This window comes from Porites lutea, chromosome 2 (genome assembly GCF_958299795.1).
Source record: "Porites lutea chromosome 2, jaPorLute2.1, whole genome shotgun sequence".
Lineage (NCBI taxonomy): Eukaryota > Metazoa > Cnidaria > Anthozoa > Scleractinia > Poritidae > Porites > Porites lutea.
In genome coordinates, this window is record NC_133202.1 from 25,183,051 (window position 1) to 25,201,287 (window position 18,237).

At 39.4% G+C, this 18,237-nt stretch overlaps 1 pseudogene; it reads left to right on the plus strand.

Moving 5' to 3' along the window:
- Positions 1–8,266, plus strand: part of LOC140925907 (probable serine/threonine-protein kinase DDB_G0271682) — a 40,978-nt pseudogene extending 32,712 nt beyond the window's left edge.
- Positions 8,267–18,237: the final 9,971 nt, after the last annotated feature.

The window sequence follows — 18,237 nt, forward strand, 5'->3', positions numbered from 1 at the left end:
AGTCTGGTTATTTTTTAATTGAGAAGCATGTAGTTAATTTGTATGGATTAATTATCCATGGACTAATTTGTATGGATAGCTGGGCTTAAATATTTAAAATTGTTGAGTGAAATATCCAGAGTTAATTTTATAAACTTAAACGCTTATAAATTTGGTCAACCGGCAATCCTCGAGTCAAAACATTGTTTGCTGTTAACAGGTTCGAGAGGGGTGTCTGTAAGACGCGGACCGGATACCTGCGGATGCGAATGAGAAAATGCGGACGGAAAAATGCGGAAAGAAGCCAAAAGCGAGAAATACGGATGGCAAAAATAAATAAACAAACAAACAAACAAAGGAAAGAAATCTTTCGCTGTGGCATGGTTGGGCCCTTCATGTACAGAACTCGTTGTCAATAGTTGGCACAGGTTACCCAGGGTTTTTTTCTCAATTCTTCGAACCCTGTAATTCCTTTCATTAATGTCACAGAAACAAGGAAGCTCCGTTCCTACTCCTTAAAACCACGCATGCTATGGTGCACTTCTTCTTTGAGTACATACCCCGGATATAGTGTACTCAACTAACAGAAGAGAAAGTATTTTCGGCAAGGCAATCAATTCGAGAGTAATTTGTTTGAGCGTCTCGAGACTAAAAATTGCAGCATCAAAAAGCAAAACGGCGGAACGTAAGTACGTGACTTTCCGATTTGGCAGATGCCAATCAACTCTGCCTAACGTATGAATTTATTTTTTACAAGTTCTACCTTTTGGGAATTTGTAAGTGCACGAATTATGAATTCGAATTTTAAAACTGTAAAATATACTGCGGCTTGAAAAGAAAAAACAGACTTGATAAAACGTGATTAATCGCAAAGTTATTTCCCGAAACGGTGCAAAAAAAAAGATCGCCTAATCCTAAAGCATCCTAAAAATCAAAATCCCGCAGAAAAAGTGTCCCTAGTGAAACGCATTAATGAAGGCTACTTTCCGTTTCATTTGTTTTTGTTTTAATTTTTCTCCAAACAAGATAGTTTCCAAAACATATCCTTAACGAATTTTTTGAACGTCTGTATCGAGCAACCGAAAACTCGTCATTAAAAACGTGACAGGCAGAATTCGGAATCGAAAATATATGATATTCGGTTTATTTGGACAGCTCTCGTCTATCTGGGACGCAGCAACGAAACATAAAACTGCTTCTTAACAAGCCTTTATAAAGATTTTAACAATGTCTACACCAGATCACCCCTTTTTTTTCGTTACATACATTCATACACTGTTTACAGGTAGCCATTACGACATCTGAAGGAGGATCATGAGGTTATCTCTCCTTACAGATGACCCACCCGGCCCAGGAAAGGTTAGCCACACCTCTAGGGTCTATAATGTCCCCTACTCTTTTCGAACAGTGGTGTGGGTTCTTTTACGTCCCACAAGAACCAGATAAGTGACAGTACTGTGAGAGAGACCTACGGTTTTTCGTCCTCATCCGAGAAGACTAGAAAGTGTAACCGCTTGAAGATGTCATTATAAAGGCCGCACTTTCTTCTGAGTTATTTAAAGACCCTGAGTGTTTGTCCAGCCGGGGTTTGAACCCGCGACCTCCCGCCCAGCAGACCGGCCCTCTGCCAACTGAGCTAACCAGAACAGAAAGAACCTTTGCGTAAAATTGTGAAAATGGAACGAAGGCCAGACAAATACTTCTGTCGAGGGAGCGCCATATTGCTTGAAAAAGAAGCTCTGTGGAAAAACCCTCGTTAAACAAGACCGATTCACACAAAACCAGAAGGAAAAAAAAAGGGTTTGTGATATCAAGTCAAGAAACATATCTTTTACGTCTCATCTCTTGCGTTGAGCACGTGGTAGCCTCTCAAAAACAAATCGCAGATTTAAAAGGACCCAGTTTGCTCAGGAAATTAGAAAAGATCCGAAAATGAAAAAAAAGAAAAAAAATAAGTGTAACAGTAACTTACCTTTTAAACGCAAAAACGTAACGCTCTAAACTGTCTTCCATGAAAGAGTTGACCAGAGTCCAGGCAGAGTGCCAACGTTACAAGAAGAGCCTTTTCTTTTGTGGGGAAACAGGGCGATTTACGAGGCGAGCGCGAAATAGGCGAAGCAACGCCACCGATTTTTTTGGCGCAGTTCACCTTTTTTGGTTTATTTTGTCTTGCTTTCTCCAGTTTCTTTCTTTCTTTTTTTCAAAAATAAAAAGTTGTCCCAACAACTTTATATACGTGTTTTCTCTCCGATGATGGATATCTAACTATTATTTATAATATAATTTTCCCATCCGCATCCGTCATCCGCAGTTATCCGGTCCTCGTTTTACAGACACCCGTGTCAAGAGGGGTAGACTACAATAACAACATTTATCTACTTAAAAACCAAAACCCCGTAGAACATGATATCGGGCTGGCCCCAATCCTAGTGATTTGAAGTCAACAAATCAGGTCATATTTAAGACTATGAAAGCTTAGAGACAAACATTAGTCTGTAATCCAGAAATTGATAGATGCGAATTTCTTCCTCGCCTCATTTGTCTTGCGCGCTGGCGGTTCTGCCGCCAAAATTTCCCCTGAGACCCTGACTCGTCCTCAGCCTTCTCTTAACATTTGTTAGCGGTCACGAGAGAATAGAAATCTTTAGCATCAGGTTTTTCATGGGAAACTGGAAACCGCAAACCTGAGAATGTCATGTGACCACGGTCTTGCGATCGCGTTTGCCGTTTGGAGTCTCACCTTTGAACGGCAGGAAGGGCTTTCAGCGGTAAGTGACTTACGGCCATGTTTTTTTTGCCTCTAAAAATTGTACCGCCTTACGTTTAAAGGCACGAATCAGCTTTCTATATCCACCTGTGATGTGCTACGTAGATTTTTGACCTAGAAGCAATGGATTATTTATGTTTTTGAAAGCGAAGCGCTAGCTTCGAATTTACGAAAAACAACATGGCGACACCAAACAATGAACGCCTTGCTAAAATTTGAAATTCCGGGAACGTTAAACTGCAAACTGAAAAACCTGATGCTAAAGGTTTCTAATATTACGGCATCTCCCCCTGCGCTTCTCTCGTTTAAAGATTAACAGGAGACTGAGAGACGACTGGAGACGCGTCAGCCTGAGATCCGCCATATCAAAGTCTTATGATGGCCAGAATTATTAAATTGTAAAATATTTGGCTAGTTCTCTCTACACTTTCGTTGGGTATTTCATCGACCAGTAAAAATAACCATAAGAAATGGATATGGGAAGAGCTGCATATATATTTTACCCCTTCATCCTTTTCTTTCTCAAGTCCCACCATTGTGGCCCGGGTTCGAATCCTGGCGTCGACGCCATATGTGGGTTGAGTGTGTTGCTGGTTCTCTACATTGCTCCGAGAGGTTTTTCTCTGGGTACTCCGGTTTTCCCGTCTCGGCCTTAAAAACCAACACTTTCAAATTCCAATTCGATCTGGAACGCACGGACACGTTTCAACGAGTTCTTAAGAACTCCTAAGTGCTCCGTGGCAGCAGGAGATTTATGCTACCAGAAAGATCAACCCAGTTGCGTTATCCACGTGATAGAGATTTAGCCTGCAGTGGATAGTGCTATCCATCGATTGAACAACTTCTGCCTGGTTTTAAATGCTTTACATTTTTGTTCGAAGAAACCACGGCCCGGAATTGACCAGAGTTTCGATGTCATAGCCCGCAGGTGTCACCAACGCCGGTATCAGTCCCGGTTTATATCTAAGTTTTATCTAGGTTTTGAGTTCTGCGTCGCAGGATATAGATTTACGATGCATTTTGTGTAAAAGGACATAAATCTCTGTTTTTAGACACCCCCTATGTGCCTTGCAATAAACAATGCAACAGAAAGAGTTTTTCTTGGACGCTGTCTATAATTATATAAATGGTATATTTTGTAAGAAATCGCAATTGACATTTTTTGACATGTGAGACATTTACATTTTACGCCATGAATTAATCCTCGTCTCTTCGTACCTCCCCAACTAACGACTGGTCTGAAATTGTTCTTTGTATTTGATGAATATGTTAAAAGGTATGGGAAAATAATTAAAAAGGGGGGGGGGGGATGCTGAGAACTAGCGGGTATAACAAAGAGGAAACATCCCTTGAAAAAGAGTACTAGTTCGCACAAGGCTTAAAACTGTATATTAACTAAAAGAAATATAGAATACTTCATGGAAAGTAGGCGCGTATGGTATTTAAGCACCAGTTGTTGACGTATCAGAAATTCATGAGCGAGTGAGATACAAAAACAAATTCATGCTTACGTTTTTTTGGATTTTAACTCCCTAAACTCCCCTTTCCTGGGTTTCTGAGTCATTCAGACACGATATTGGCCAGTTCCATTCCCCACGCGCGGCAATTTCCATATTGTAGCAGCTATAATGAAGCAAGGCGAGTCCAAACCATTTTCCAGATTTCAACTTGGAAAGTTGTTTTAGTAGAAAAGACATTTATTATGAAAAATCTGAGCGATTTCCGTAAATCTGTGGAAACCGGTGTGGATCAGCGCCTGACGTAATACAGGATTACATTATTAGTCTACCGTTTTGTTTTGGGAAAAAAAAAACATTGCCTGCGGAAAATAAATGAATTTGAGTTAAGTGGCCGGTTCGAATTAGCTTGGCAGAAACATAGTGCCTATGAAAAGTACAACTCAAGCTTGCTTGTATTTTTTTTCTCCCTTTCTTCTCTTGTTTTACAATAGCTCTTTATAGTTGTCTTCAGAGGCAATGAAATATACGAAGCTATTCTATTCCAGTTACCAGACTATTGCTCAATTTTCTACGAGAAACAGGCTCTCCTTTATGGACTCAACAAATTTTCTTTTTGAATGACTGCCAAGCAACTGGCGAAGCAAGGATGCTGCAAGCACCTATGAAAGGCCGGAAAATTATCGCGAAACTCACGAACCGCTATCGAGGGGAGAGTAGCAATAACCCTAGGCATGCTTCCTGTTAAGGAAAACTTGATGAGTTCCGGCCATTTGGTGCCCTACTACCAAAATTAGAAAAATAATATATAGTTGCGCAGTGCTCCCGTCCCTACTCAATGCAACTGAATACTCGTCAAAAAGCTGACAAGTCCACGATTACACCATCTACTAAATTCTCGGCATGATGACAGGACGGAGTTCTTGATGTAGACGTGCTCAGGAGGGATGACTCTGTTACAATGGAAGCTCCCGCCACCTCATATCACCTCTCGTCAGGTTCGCTGGGCAGAAACAACTCAAGACGTCCTACAGCAGTATTTTATTGTAATCTGTGTCGGGAAAGAGAATAATTACGTTTTTACGTGTTCTGGAGTATAGATCTTGGAAAGACCAAGCTGTAGATCATTCCAAGTGTCGAGTGGAAGCGACAGAAGAATTATCAAAAGGCAAACGAAAGGAGACTTTGCTCTACAGTTTATATAAACGTCATATGTCGCTCTTGTCACAGCTTACAAACCTGTACTGGACAATCATCATCGAGGACGATGGACTCCCAATACACTTTGCTGATGTGAATGGTTATAGCTGACTTCACTTGGTAATTACCCGATAATCTGAAAATTTTACGCTCAAAATCGGCCGTCTGTCAAAATGCTTTATATCGAATTGACTGTTTCAGTACGTCTTTAGCATGCTGTATTCTTGCATGGGAGCACGTTTCCCAAAGTTGAAGTCTAAAATACATTTGTGTAAATTTTATAAAAATGAGGGCGCGCTCAGGGGAGGAACTATTTTTGAGAGATGTCAGTTAACAAACAAGCAATACCCATATTGACGATGGGTGCAAGTAATTCTGAATATTAATTTCATCTTCCTTTGATAGGTTGCCTGTGTGTATTCTGCCCGTTTGGCGTGCGTTTTATTTTGTACAAAATTAAAAATTTCTCCGCTAACAATTTGTTAACTTAAACTACCGAGTGGTTTTGTCCATTTACAATACTTTTTTTACCTCTTCGCGATATTTATATTTAGACGTCAAAAACTGAAAATTTTTTTGCTGTTCAACTACCATATTCGGTCCTACGTTTTCAATTTTAAAACAAGGCCATTATGGTCAAGATACCCTCTGAATCCCCCTTCGTTTGAGTAGATCAAGTACAGCTTTGGGAGCAATGTAATGTTTGGCGCTTGATGCTGTGATCTTGTTTGGAAGAACAATGTAGGAAGGACAGTTAGTAGCCTAAGAAGTGTCTTTATAACTGAGTGTCTTCATATCATTATGCATGCAGTACTCTTTCATCGATCATTGCTGATCCTACAGTGTGTAGGACGTGTGTTAGATAAATATGAAACTAGTAAATAGCTTGATATGAACCCTTACAATCAATGTCTCTGTATCATTATGCAATACTCCTCCATCATTGCTAATCCTAAGCAGTATGAAGGACGCGTTTCAGACATGAACCTTGTATGCAGCAGTTGTTGTTTATTCTTAGGATTGTGCTTTCTGCCTTAAATACTTGAATTTATAGTTCCCTTTTTTTTCTCTTGTTATTTAATTGTGATAAGACATACTCCTCACGTATAGCTCTTGGCGACTTTGAGTGATGAATTTCCTTGTTTTAAACTCTTACAGAAAATATGCAAGATCTACGTGGAGCAAGCGTACAAACTCCTTTACCAAGGCCATCAAGAGAAGTACGGCAGCACGAACGAGATTTAGAGAGCCAGCTCAGAGAGATGCGACAACGCGAAGAAAATTTACAAAGGCAGTTGCGGGAGTTACAGGAAAACTCGCAAAGACAGCACAGGCAGATGCAGCAACGCGAACAAAACCTTCAAAGGAAACTAAGGGAGAAACAGCAACGTAAAGAAAACTCACAAAGGCAGCTGAGGGAGATGCAGCAACGGGAAGAAAACTCACAAACGCAGTTGAGGGAGATGCAGCAACGGGAAAAAAACTCACAAAGGCAGCTGAGGGAGATGCAGCAACGGGAAGAAAACTCACAAAGGCAGTTGAGGGAGATGCAGCAAAACTCACAAAGGCAACTCAGAGAGATGCAGTAACGTGAAGAAAATTTGCAAAGACAGTTGAGGGAAAAAGACCAGGAAGTAAATGAACTAGAGTTAAGTCTTTCATTAGCTCAGCAAACAATAAGTGAACATCGACGACAGGAAACATGCGACTGGGTTATTTCCCGTAATAAAATTCAAATGACAGAGAATTGCCTAGGGAGGGGAGGTTGGGGAAGTGTCAATGAAGGTACCTACTGTGGCTGTACTGTAGCAGTGAAGCAAATCCATGACCTGATTCTATCCCGCCATAACAGGCTTTTATTTGAAAGAGAAATGAATATTGTTTCAGCTTGCCGCCATCCCTGTTTGCTACAGTTTATTGGCGCCACAAATGATGAGGGAAGTCCACTATTTGTGACAGAGCTCGTGGAGAAAAGTTTGCGAGCTTTGTTTGAAGAGCGGCCGCTTTCTGAAACAGAAATACCTATCATTTCTCTGGATGTAGCTCGTGCTCTTAACTATCTTCATCAGAAGAAACCATCACCAATCATTCACCGGGACGTCAGCAGTGCGAATGTGTTGCTCTGGCGACAGGGTGACCAATGGAGAGGCAAAGTTTCAGATTATGGCACTGCTAATTTCATGCAACAGACCATGACAGTTGCTCCTGGAGCTACGATTTACTGTGCGCCTGAAGCACTTTCGTCAAATCAAACTCCTAAGGTTGGTAATCGTTTGTTTCAGATCTGATTACTGCACGACTATTTGATAGGGGCACAATTTGGTGGACTTGGTTTATTATTGATTATTCCAAATCAGTTTGGTACTTGTACAGTTACAGGGTCCTTTAGGCAAAATTTTGTTTCCGCATAAAGAAAAGAAAAAAAAGCGGTATTCGCGTGAGGGAGATTTCCAAGTTTTAAAAAAGGAAGATGTTGGTTTGCCTATATCATTGAACGAGGCGTACTCATAAAATCACCTGAGTTGCTAGGATTGAATCGACGTAGTGTTATTTTCACGAGAGCTTGCTTGTCATTAATAAGAACAGAGTGGAGCTAATAACACCAGTACATATCTATATTGTTCTTTTTTAGGTCGACGTTTACATCTTTGGTGTTTTGTTATGTGAAATGTCTATCGGAGAACTTCCCGATTCTGAAAGGCGTAACGAGCAAGTTCTTCTTATGTCGAACCGCGCCTTAAGAGGCCTGGTACGGCGATGCCTGCAAACAGATCCTGAAGCGAGACCAACCATGCAGGAGATAATCGATGAACTATCCAGAGCTGTGTAACATCGGTTCTGTCAGTTTCGCTGCTGATACAATGGGCTGGCAATCTATAAAATGTCTATTACGGAAACTCAGGTTGAATTGTTTATCCTGACAAGGTAGTTTACAAAAATATTTCTAGAGAAAAATAACAAAGATGAAAAATCGTCGCATATCATGAAAAATTGGTATTTTTGCCAAATCAGTTTTACACTCATCGATGTGTGTTTATCATTCACACCAAAAAGAAAGTGAGGTCTTTATAAAGTTTAGTAATCATGCCCAAATCCATATTTTTTTACATTTGCCATTGTGGGTGATGGCAAATAGATGCTTAGAATTAACCGTGGTGAAAGAAGTAAGGCCTGCGACGATATCGCTGAGACGTCATTTCGATATCCTAAGCTTGCTTTTTATATAATCGTTAGAGGAGAAGTTTTTATTTTTGTAAAGACCATCGAATATTTGACTAACAGAGTGATAACGTTGAAAACATTTTTCTTTATTCTTACATATCATGCTATTGGTTACTAATAAAAAATATTTTTGAAATTAATTCTGGCGAAATTTATGCACATAAAATAGATAATATTAATTGAAGACAAGAGTAGATAATTCGATATTGGCAAGTTTTAGGATATAAAATAAAATCTAGTAGGCCCATTACGCTTTTTCAATTCAGTAGAGTTCTCTATCCAATAGGTAGCTTATTCATGGCATAGAATTTGCCTAAATTCATGTTACTTACTTATAAAGTAGGTCATGCGTATGAAGTAGGCATTGTGTTAAATAGACAATATTGAGTGAAGAAACAATTGTGAAACGTTTTACGATAGATATATACGATTGAATTTGGAGAGCAGGTAGAACATTAAGCGATTGTAATTAATTAGTGAGAGTTTCCTATCCAATAGGTAACTTTTTTGTAGAATAGCAGAGTATTTAATCCATACGTTGCTCATAAAGTATATCGGTATATGGTTTATAATAAAACGTTTTAGGTTGTGCGTTTAAATCTGCCTACTAGTAGCCAGCACATTAAACAGCTGTAATAAGGGTTTCCTATCCAATAGGTTACTTATAATTAGCAATTATTGAATGGGGCTGAGTACGATGGGAAGAATTATACAGATCGAGGAGGATAACATCTACCGAGGCTTAATTATTCATTCAAAATATTTTAAAGTTCTTAACAAGCTTACCTCCTCGCATACTACATCTATCTTCTAACCTTTGGCCTATTTTTTCACAGTTTCAGGATATAAACAGAGTTTTTTGCAGATATTCCTCAAAAGGTGGATAACATCCATAGAGCAATATGTTTTGCGTATTCTTACTTTCATTCCGTTCCGCGCGTTTTCGTCAGAAATTCAGCTATTTCGTCTTCAAATAGCTGCATGAACGTCATTTTTTTTTAGTTTACTGGTGAATTAATATATTGGCCGCCGCGCCTGGAAACGAAGTTGCCCGATGGTGTATTGCCCATGCAACCTCGTTTCCAAATCAATATACCATTGACTGATCAAATTCGTTTCCAAGTCAATATACCACCGAATCGCTGGTGAATTGCTCGCATCTTCCAAATGTGGTAAACACCAGTGGGTTATAAAAAATTAGCCGGGAGCTTTAAGCCTATCAGAAACTGTGAAAGATTTTGAATGAAAATATAATCGTTTATACATAAATTCAGTTATCACTTGCTTATAAAGTAAGTCGTCCACACAAAGTAGACGATACGAGATACGAGTAGATTGTTAACCTGAGATCAGGCGTTATAATAAATTTTGTTTTTTTTATTTTCGCTTCTTTGCTTCTTCGGTTCGAAAGGGAAAAAATAACGCCTGATACATTTATTTTACCACGATTTAACAAGCCATCAACCGCCCCCTAATTTACATAATTTAACGTCTGCTTGACCTGTCAGGTTATTAGCCAATCAGTGTTTACCAGAAGGGAATCAAATTTTAGCGGGAATAATGTCTTTTTCGAAATAAATTTTAGGGAAAGAAAATGTTTAAATACGTTCAGATGGCGCTTCCTAAGATTAATTTTTAAATGTTTTTTTTTGTGTGTGTGGGTGTGTGGGTGTGTGTGTGTGTTGAAATACTGCTAGTTGGAGCTGCCGTACCTTTATTTAACAGCTACAAATAATAAAGAATTTACCGGTAAAAGCTCGTTGACTTCGTTCTTTGCCGAAAGCTCTGAAAAAAAAATTAGGCGGAAGGACCATATTTTTTCCGAACTGAAAAGTGTTGTGAAAGCGAAGATCGCTCAGAATAATTGGCAGGTTTCTGAAGGAGGAATGACCGGAATTACGGTCAAACCAGGCCAAGATTCCATTCATGAATTAATTATTTGAATAGTGAACCCGTTCGTCGCTTCTGTAACTTGTAGCGGGTGTATGTAAAACACGGAACCTACCCGGAACCTACCGGAACCTGCCGGAACCTACCGGAACCTGCCGGAATCAACCGGAACCTACCGGAACCCCCCGGAACCTACCCGGAACCTTGAAAAAAGCGCAAATGATAAAATTAAAAAAAAAACAAATAACAAAAAATAATACAAATCAAATAAAAATAATGAAAATGAAATAAATATACTAAATATAGGTAGCTTCCACCTTAAAAATAGTCTGAAAGCTACAATTTTTATTATTTTATTTCGTTTTAATTATTTTAATTTGATTTGTATTATTTTTATTGTTTATTTGGTTCCCGTCCTCTTGTTAAATCAGCCTAATACTTGAACAGGTCGGCACGTGACTAACGGAATGCCAAAGACCAAAGTACAAAGTATTGTTTTACGACTCGAAACCACGTGCGCTGTGGAAGTCAGCGAGAGAGCGTGGACAGTTTTTTCAAGTACGACCATGAATGAAGGGAAAGCCGAGACGATCACCATAGAAGATGAATCACAGTCTGAAGATGACAATAGTGAAGAGCTATATCAGCCGGTTTTTATGAGAACCGAGGAAACGTGTCCTTTTGCTGTATTCTGCCCTAATTAATCTGCAAAGTTGCGATCGCGGACAGTTGGCTGTAATCAAACGGCTATATGAGCTTATCATTGTAAGTCCTTTTCATTAAATCCCCCAATCATTGATCACAATCACTATAGTAATAAATTTAAGAGAGTAACTTTGTAAAATTGAGGAGGTTTAGGCTCCGGCGACTGTTTTGAAAGAAACTTAACAGCCATTTTGCAAGCTGCTCTCCATATTTTTAATTGTGATATTTGAAAATGACTGTTAAAAGCTCTTTTTTAGTTGGCAATTTTACTTTTGTGGGAAATTGTAATGGTTATGATTAATTGGTAACAGGACATCGTGTCATCTAATTCAATCTGTAACCATACTCCTGATTAACAAATCGGACTCCCGTTTCGCGGTCGTCCCATTTGTTAATTACTCATATGATTACAGACCGAATTGGACTTCACTCAGTACGATTACCATCATAAAGAAAGGTACCTGTCAACGACCGTTGTTTTGTCTTACTCCCATGTAATCGACGTCGTTGTGTTTCCTTCAAGTACTCATTACGTAACTATCTACCCTTGGTTTAGTGGTATTTCCTACACCCATCACTCTGTTTTGAAAGGTGTTTTGTTGCGTTCTTAGGCTTTGTTTAGGGTAATATCGAGCCCTTAGCGTTAGGTTAATCGTGTCTTCCGTCAACAGGAACGACGTTTGTAATCATGTTCTGTTTGTTAGTTTATCAGGGTCTTGACGATGTTGAATAATGGTAATCAAGACAATAATCTTGGTAAATGAGGTTGAATCTGTCAGCCGTTAATGTCCGTTGCTTGTGTTAGATCAATAGATAAATTAATACAAACGTTCCGGCTTCTACGAATATTTTTAAGCTCCAGCCATTTTATGCATTATGTATATGGGAGGGCAGTTGTTACCCGCCAACCAAAGCAAGCCAAACAGCAGTTTTTGTCACAAACAGTGAAGTCATATGTTCTCGTATCTTTTCACTTGAATAAACCAATTCCTGTGTGACTTCGTTTAGTTCTGGTTGTTCTTTTTTAATGCAGTTCCACGAAAAGTTAATGAACCCGCGCTTTCCTCTTCTTTTCTGCGCCTGTTTCCTGATTAGCTCGTAACTCCCTTAGTCACGTGCCGTTCTGTTACCGTCATTTTGAAGTGAAAACTATTTATTTTTATCATTTCTATAGCGTTTTATTCTTACTTTGTTACTTGTGTTTATTTTATTTCTTATCTTTATTTTATTTTATTTTTATTATTTTGGTTTCCGGGGGATTCCGGGTCGGTTCCGGGTGATTCCGGCAGGTTCCGGTAGGTTCCGGTTGATTCCGGCAGGTTCCGGTAGGTTCCGGCAGGTTCCGGTAGGTTCCGGGTAGGTTCCGTGTTTTACATACACCCACTTGTAGCCGGTACCAAATTGCATTCAAATGATCGGTGAATTTTTGACTGCAATTTTTAGTATACGATGAAATGGAAAATATTTCAATGGATGAAATTTATATTTATACACTTTTCAATCTGGCAAGAAAACTACGTACTGAGCCGGCAGCAATTTCATAACGAACTCGCGTGTGTATTCACCGCTCAATACGCAAGCAAAAATGCAGACTGAAATCAACAACTCTTAACGGAAGGCGTCGTTTTGGCCAATCGGAACAGCGCAAATCATCCGTATTGTTTCCTATCCAATCAGAAAAAAGTCCAGATTCTGGCTTTTTTGTATATGATCTGTGAAAAAAATGTATCATGCCCTCCTCCCGAAAACAGATTACAGAGATAAAGGGAGAGGGCATGATCGCAGGCTAATGATGTGGTCTCTGACACATTTCAATGACGTACTAGACAAAATGAAGGCGTTACAGGAACCTACAGTGTAATATCATGATCTGCAAACTTCTAGTGGTGGATTCAGCATGTGCAATCACGCTCAGCAAGAGAAAGGTACTTTTCAGCGGCTTGCAATATATGAACATGACTCTGCTCGACAATGACTCAAGAAAGGTTCAGCGATCTGATAGTTCTAAACAGGCACAAAGAGAGAACAGCCAAATTTGCTCTCTCCCAAGAGAGGCAAAGGCTTTAACATTATTTTGCCAAGAAAACATTTGTCAAGTTTCGTTTACAACGTATGCACAAGAGTAAAATGTTACGACTTTGCAAGTTTTTCCTTTCCGACCAAATATATTAACCCATTCAGTTTCCGCCTTTACTGAAATGGTTTACTCCCCCAAGACCTTACAAGTCCCAAATGGCTTGCTGAGAGGTGTATGCAGTAAACAATCCTTGTTGGCTTGCTACATAGACACGTGCAGTAGGAAAATCCAATCAGAAATTATTATTCAAATCAAAACGTTGCTTTCAACTTCAGTTATGAAAGCTGGCGAAGGTTACCGTCACAAAGGAGAAAAAAGACGCTCTCGTTTAAACTGCCGAGCCGTCTTTCTTAGCTTCAAAAGATAGTTCACTACGGACGACGAAGCAGTCTGGGATGTTAAAACCACTGAGAGCACGAGGTAAATTACACTTGTTAAATTTATCGTCTGTACGGTTGAAATGTCAAGTAACTTTTACAGTGGAATAGTCTAAGTGTTTGCGGCATCGGCGGTGAGTTGTAAGAAGCCGGATTCAAGTTACCGGGGTAAATTTTAAATAGCGGAACAAAATCTAGTTTAGCCTAGCCTCCTAAAACGGCTGTCTTTTCTCGCTCCTCGCCGCTATTGACGTTTTGCCATTTTCTGTAGCTAACTCCTGGCGATATGTTCTTAGACAAGGACACTTAGTAGAGACGGCTGTTTTCGCAGGCTTAAGTTTACAGCGGGGAATTCGAGTTTAACCCTCGGGCGAAAAAGAGCGGGGGGGGGGGGGCTAGTTGCCCCCTCCTCTAAGGTTTTTTGGAGTTTTTTCCTGGACGATAAAACATCAAAACCTGACGTTTCCAGTACCTGTTCCTTTATTCCTCCCGCGCATTTTGAGACAAGTTTAGTGATGTCGTTTTTATAATGAATTCGGCGAAATGAAGCTCTGCAGAATTTTTGCATGCAGATTTTGTAAGTGTCAAAGTTGAAATGCAGAATTTCTGCATTATCTATTTGTTGTTGATTTTTTAATGAATTTAGCGGAAAAATGGCTCTGCAGAATTTTTGCATCCAGATTTTGTAAGTGTCAAAGTTGAAATGCAGAATTTCTGCATTATCCATTTGTTGTTGATTTTTAAATGAATTGAGCAGGAAAATGGCTCTGCAGAATTTTTGCATCCAGATTTTGTAAGTGTCAAAGTTGAAATGCAGAATTTCTGCATTATCTATTTGTTGTTGATTTTTTAATGAATGTAGCGGAAATATATATATGGCTATGCAAAATTTTTGCATCTAGATTTCTAAGTTGAAATGCAGAATTTCTGCATGATCAATATTTTGTTGTTGATTTTGTAATAAATTTAGCGAGAAAATGGCTATGCAGAATTTTTGCATCTAGTCTCCAGGTTAAAATGCAGAATTTCTGCATCATTCATATTTGTTACAATTACTTTCTTTGATTTTTTCTGCAGTTATTAGTCCTTAATAAGACAACACTGTTTTCTCACTGCAATATTTTAGGCCGTTTTTTGACTTCGTACATTATGGCTGGAGCCGAAGTAATCGGCTCCTGATTATGTCTAACTGTAGGATTTTTAGTGTAAAACTCTACTTAGAATAAATATGGGTTATTTCAACGATAGCGACTCCGTTGTATTTACTCTGGCTTCTTGTAAGCGTGCAGTCATAATATTAACTTTTTGGCGGAAACCGTGTTTTTTGCCGAAGGAAGTAAGGTTTTCTGACAGAATTTTGAAGTTTGGAAAAACACGTTTTAGTTTGGAACGACTAAACTTGTTTAGCGACATGAACGATAAAAAACCCGACGTCATAAAGACAAAATAGAATGATTTCCTGCGCGCGTAAAGTTTATGGAACACTTCTTTATCCTCCTATATATCGCATTACATTGACATCCATTGCAACTGTTCATTTTGTTAATAACAATGACACGTGAAACGTTACTCTAAAGGCTACATAGACGATTTTTCCGGATTCGTCAAGAATATGGAAACTTCAGATTACCGGATTCGTTGTATCGTTTAGATGCAGATCCCCGACGCAGGGCACTGCCTGACCTTATTTGGCCCAATGGTTTTCTTTCGCAATCTTGAGTGTTAAACAAGGTGTACATAAACTATCGTTCTTGAAAGGAGTGTCTTTTTGGACCGGAAGCCTTTCCAAAGAATTAATGCGACGGTTCGCGATGAGTTCAGTCTATGTGCTAATACAATTTTTTTTCCAAAGCAACTAATTTCATAATGTTATTTTCAAAAATGTTTGTATTCCGTATGCAAGAAAAAGAACGAATTGATTAGGGTCATAAAATAGGGTCTCTTTTCTTAAACAGAGTTGTAAAATGAACGATTTTTGTCTTCAACCGGGGTCAAGCTTTGAAGGCGCGCCTCGGCGGCACACCTCTGCCAAAACGTCCCTTGAATACCTTATGGAACAGAGGGTCTCAATGGGGTGGTAGCTTTGACGATTGACGGTTAATTTTAACTAATTTTTAAGAGTGACGGTCAAATTTTAAATAAAAAATAAAGAAAAAAGAAAGAAAGAAGTAATGATTTGGAGGCAGTACATCCACAAAATGGTTCTTCATCTGGCCTGATTCCTAGTCGAATTGGAATTTTGAAATGTTGGGTTTTTGAGGAGAGGGAAAATCGGAGTACTCAGAGAAAAACCTCCCGGAGCAAAGGAGAGAATCAACAACAAACTCAACCCACATATGGTGTCGACGCCGGATTTGAACCCTGGCCACATTGGTGGGCGCTAGGAGGCGAGCACTCTCACCACTGCGCCGTCTCTTGATTCACAAAACCAGAAACTTTTGACGGTTGACGATTATTGAGAATCGTTATTGAGTCCAAAAGTTAAATTAAATATAAACTTCGTCATTGCCTCCGCAGAGAGATCTCGGGATCTTGAGGAGGCACTCTAGTAACTCGCGCGTATATTAAGGAAAGTACTTACAGTCAGTATGCCAAAAAAGATCTCGATGTTCTTGAACAGGGGCCGCGAGGAATCGGTAGGTAATGGTGACGTTTCTATTGTTTGCACCCGCAAGTACGAAATGGTTAGGATGACTTCAAGACAGAAAATCCCGAAGGGACCGCCTAGGTCACAGGGATCCCTGAGGAGTTTCGTGTGAATAAATGAATTACTTATTTTACGTCTTACCTTGACAAATGTCTATACCCGTCGCTTAGCACGATTAATTAGCCCAGTGGGATCTTTATGAATCTACTGTAAACGATTTCTTCGCTTCTTATCTGACCCTGATCGACTTTGTTGTTCGCCGTTTTGAAAATCAAAAACCGTAAGCCATATCCTCGCTGGCGCACGGCAAGTCGCCCGAAGGGCGACCGAGGCACGAAGTGCCAATCTTGCGAGCCCTCAGTCTCTTGGTCTGCGGTATATAGAATGTGTAACGACGAAACTGTAACGCGATCAAAATAACCCATTTTTTCGGAGGTTTTCGACGGGTTTTGATGTTCTAACGACAAACACATCTCCTTTGGACCCTGTGACAAAGCCGGATATGACAATTCATACCGATATCAGTGAAATAATTGGTACGTGCAGACATGACTTGACGATTGAGGAATCTTTTCGCCCGGGGGGGGGGGGGAGGTACTCAATAAATTCTTATACGGGGAGGCTCTACCCCGAGGTTCAACCCCTTACCCTTTTTTTCTATACCATTTTTCACGGAAAATGTACCCCTTCGTATACCTTCTATTGACAAATGGTCAGCTCCTTTCACATACCTTGTTTAGAACTTTGTATCCCTTTTAACTGCTGTAAATGTACTGTCTTTTAAATAGGAATCAATCACAAAAATAGAACGTTTTCACGACTTTATAAAGCTATAAAATTCATATGTTAGCCCTTTGTCCCTTTCGCAAACTTAAATGACAGATTTCCCTACCCTGTCGTATGCTCCAACAAGTGAAATCCCTACCCTTTCATATACATGAAGCCTGAAAAACAAACTGCGGGGATCAACAGCAGTATATATTAAAAAATTTATATCATAAAATTGTGCTGAACAGTTACAAGAAAAAATTAGTAATAAAACAATCTTTTATTTAGCGCACATACCACCTGAACAATGTGTTCATAATGAACTCGAACTCGAACTCGAACTCGAATCCAAACTCGATGTTTCGGGATTCGAGCCTACGGCTTAAAATGATTTGATTTAGAATTGACTTTCGGCCTGGGCACCTTAGTCCAAGTTTCAGTACCAAGAACAAGTTTAGTCTAGTAACCTGTGAATACAGTCGTTATCTGATCTCCTCGCTCCACGTCGTCTTAGACCCTGTTTACATGGAGTGGTGGACCCCGGTCTAGTGGGGTAGGTTTCTTTTGTTTTGTGTCCCCCAGAGCGTGAAAACAAAAGAAACCAACCCCACTAGACCGGGGTCCACCACTCCATGTAAACAGGCCCTTACTCTATCCAAATAGTCCAACCTTTACCGTAGTTGCACGAGTTAGTTCTGCATGCAGTCAATCCAACTCTCTTCGCCAACGATAAAAAGCACACGGTCATGATAACGAATAAAATTAAAAGAATTCTGTGGATAAAAGTTGCATGACTCAGGTTTGGATATTTTCGTCACTTGGCTTTGTGAAAACTGGAAAATTGTAATATCCATCTTTAAATAAGAATATATAAAAATGTCAAAATACAAAAGATGATACCTCCGAATAAACACCAAATGTCGGGAGCAAACTTAGTTTTGTAACCTTTGTTCATTTTATTCGACGTTATATTCAGTTTAGGGCCGGGAATCATTCATACTCCAATTTACTCCTAGCTTTCTCTTTTGTTTAATTTTTTAATATTGCTCTTTGGACAAGGTTATTGAAATTACGTGTTCACGTCATTTGCTGTATTACTTCCTACTACATGTGGCTATACCAACAGGGGTCTTTTTTGCATGAGCATG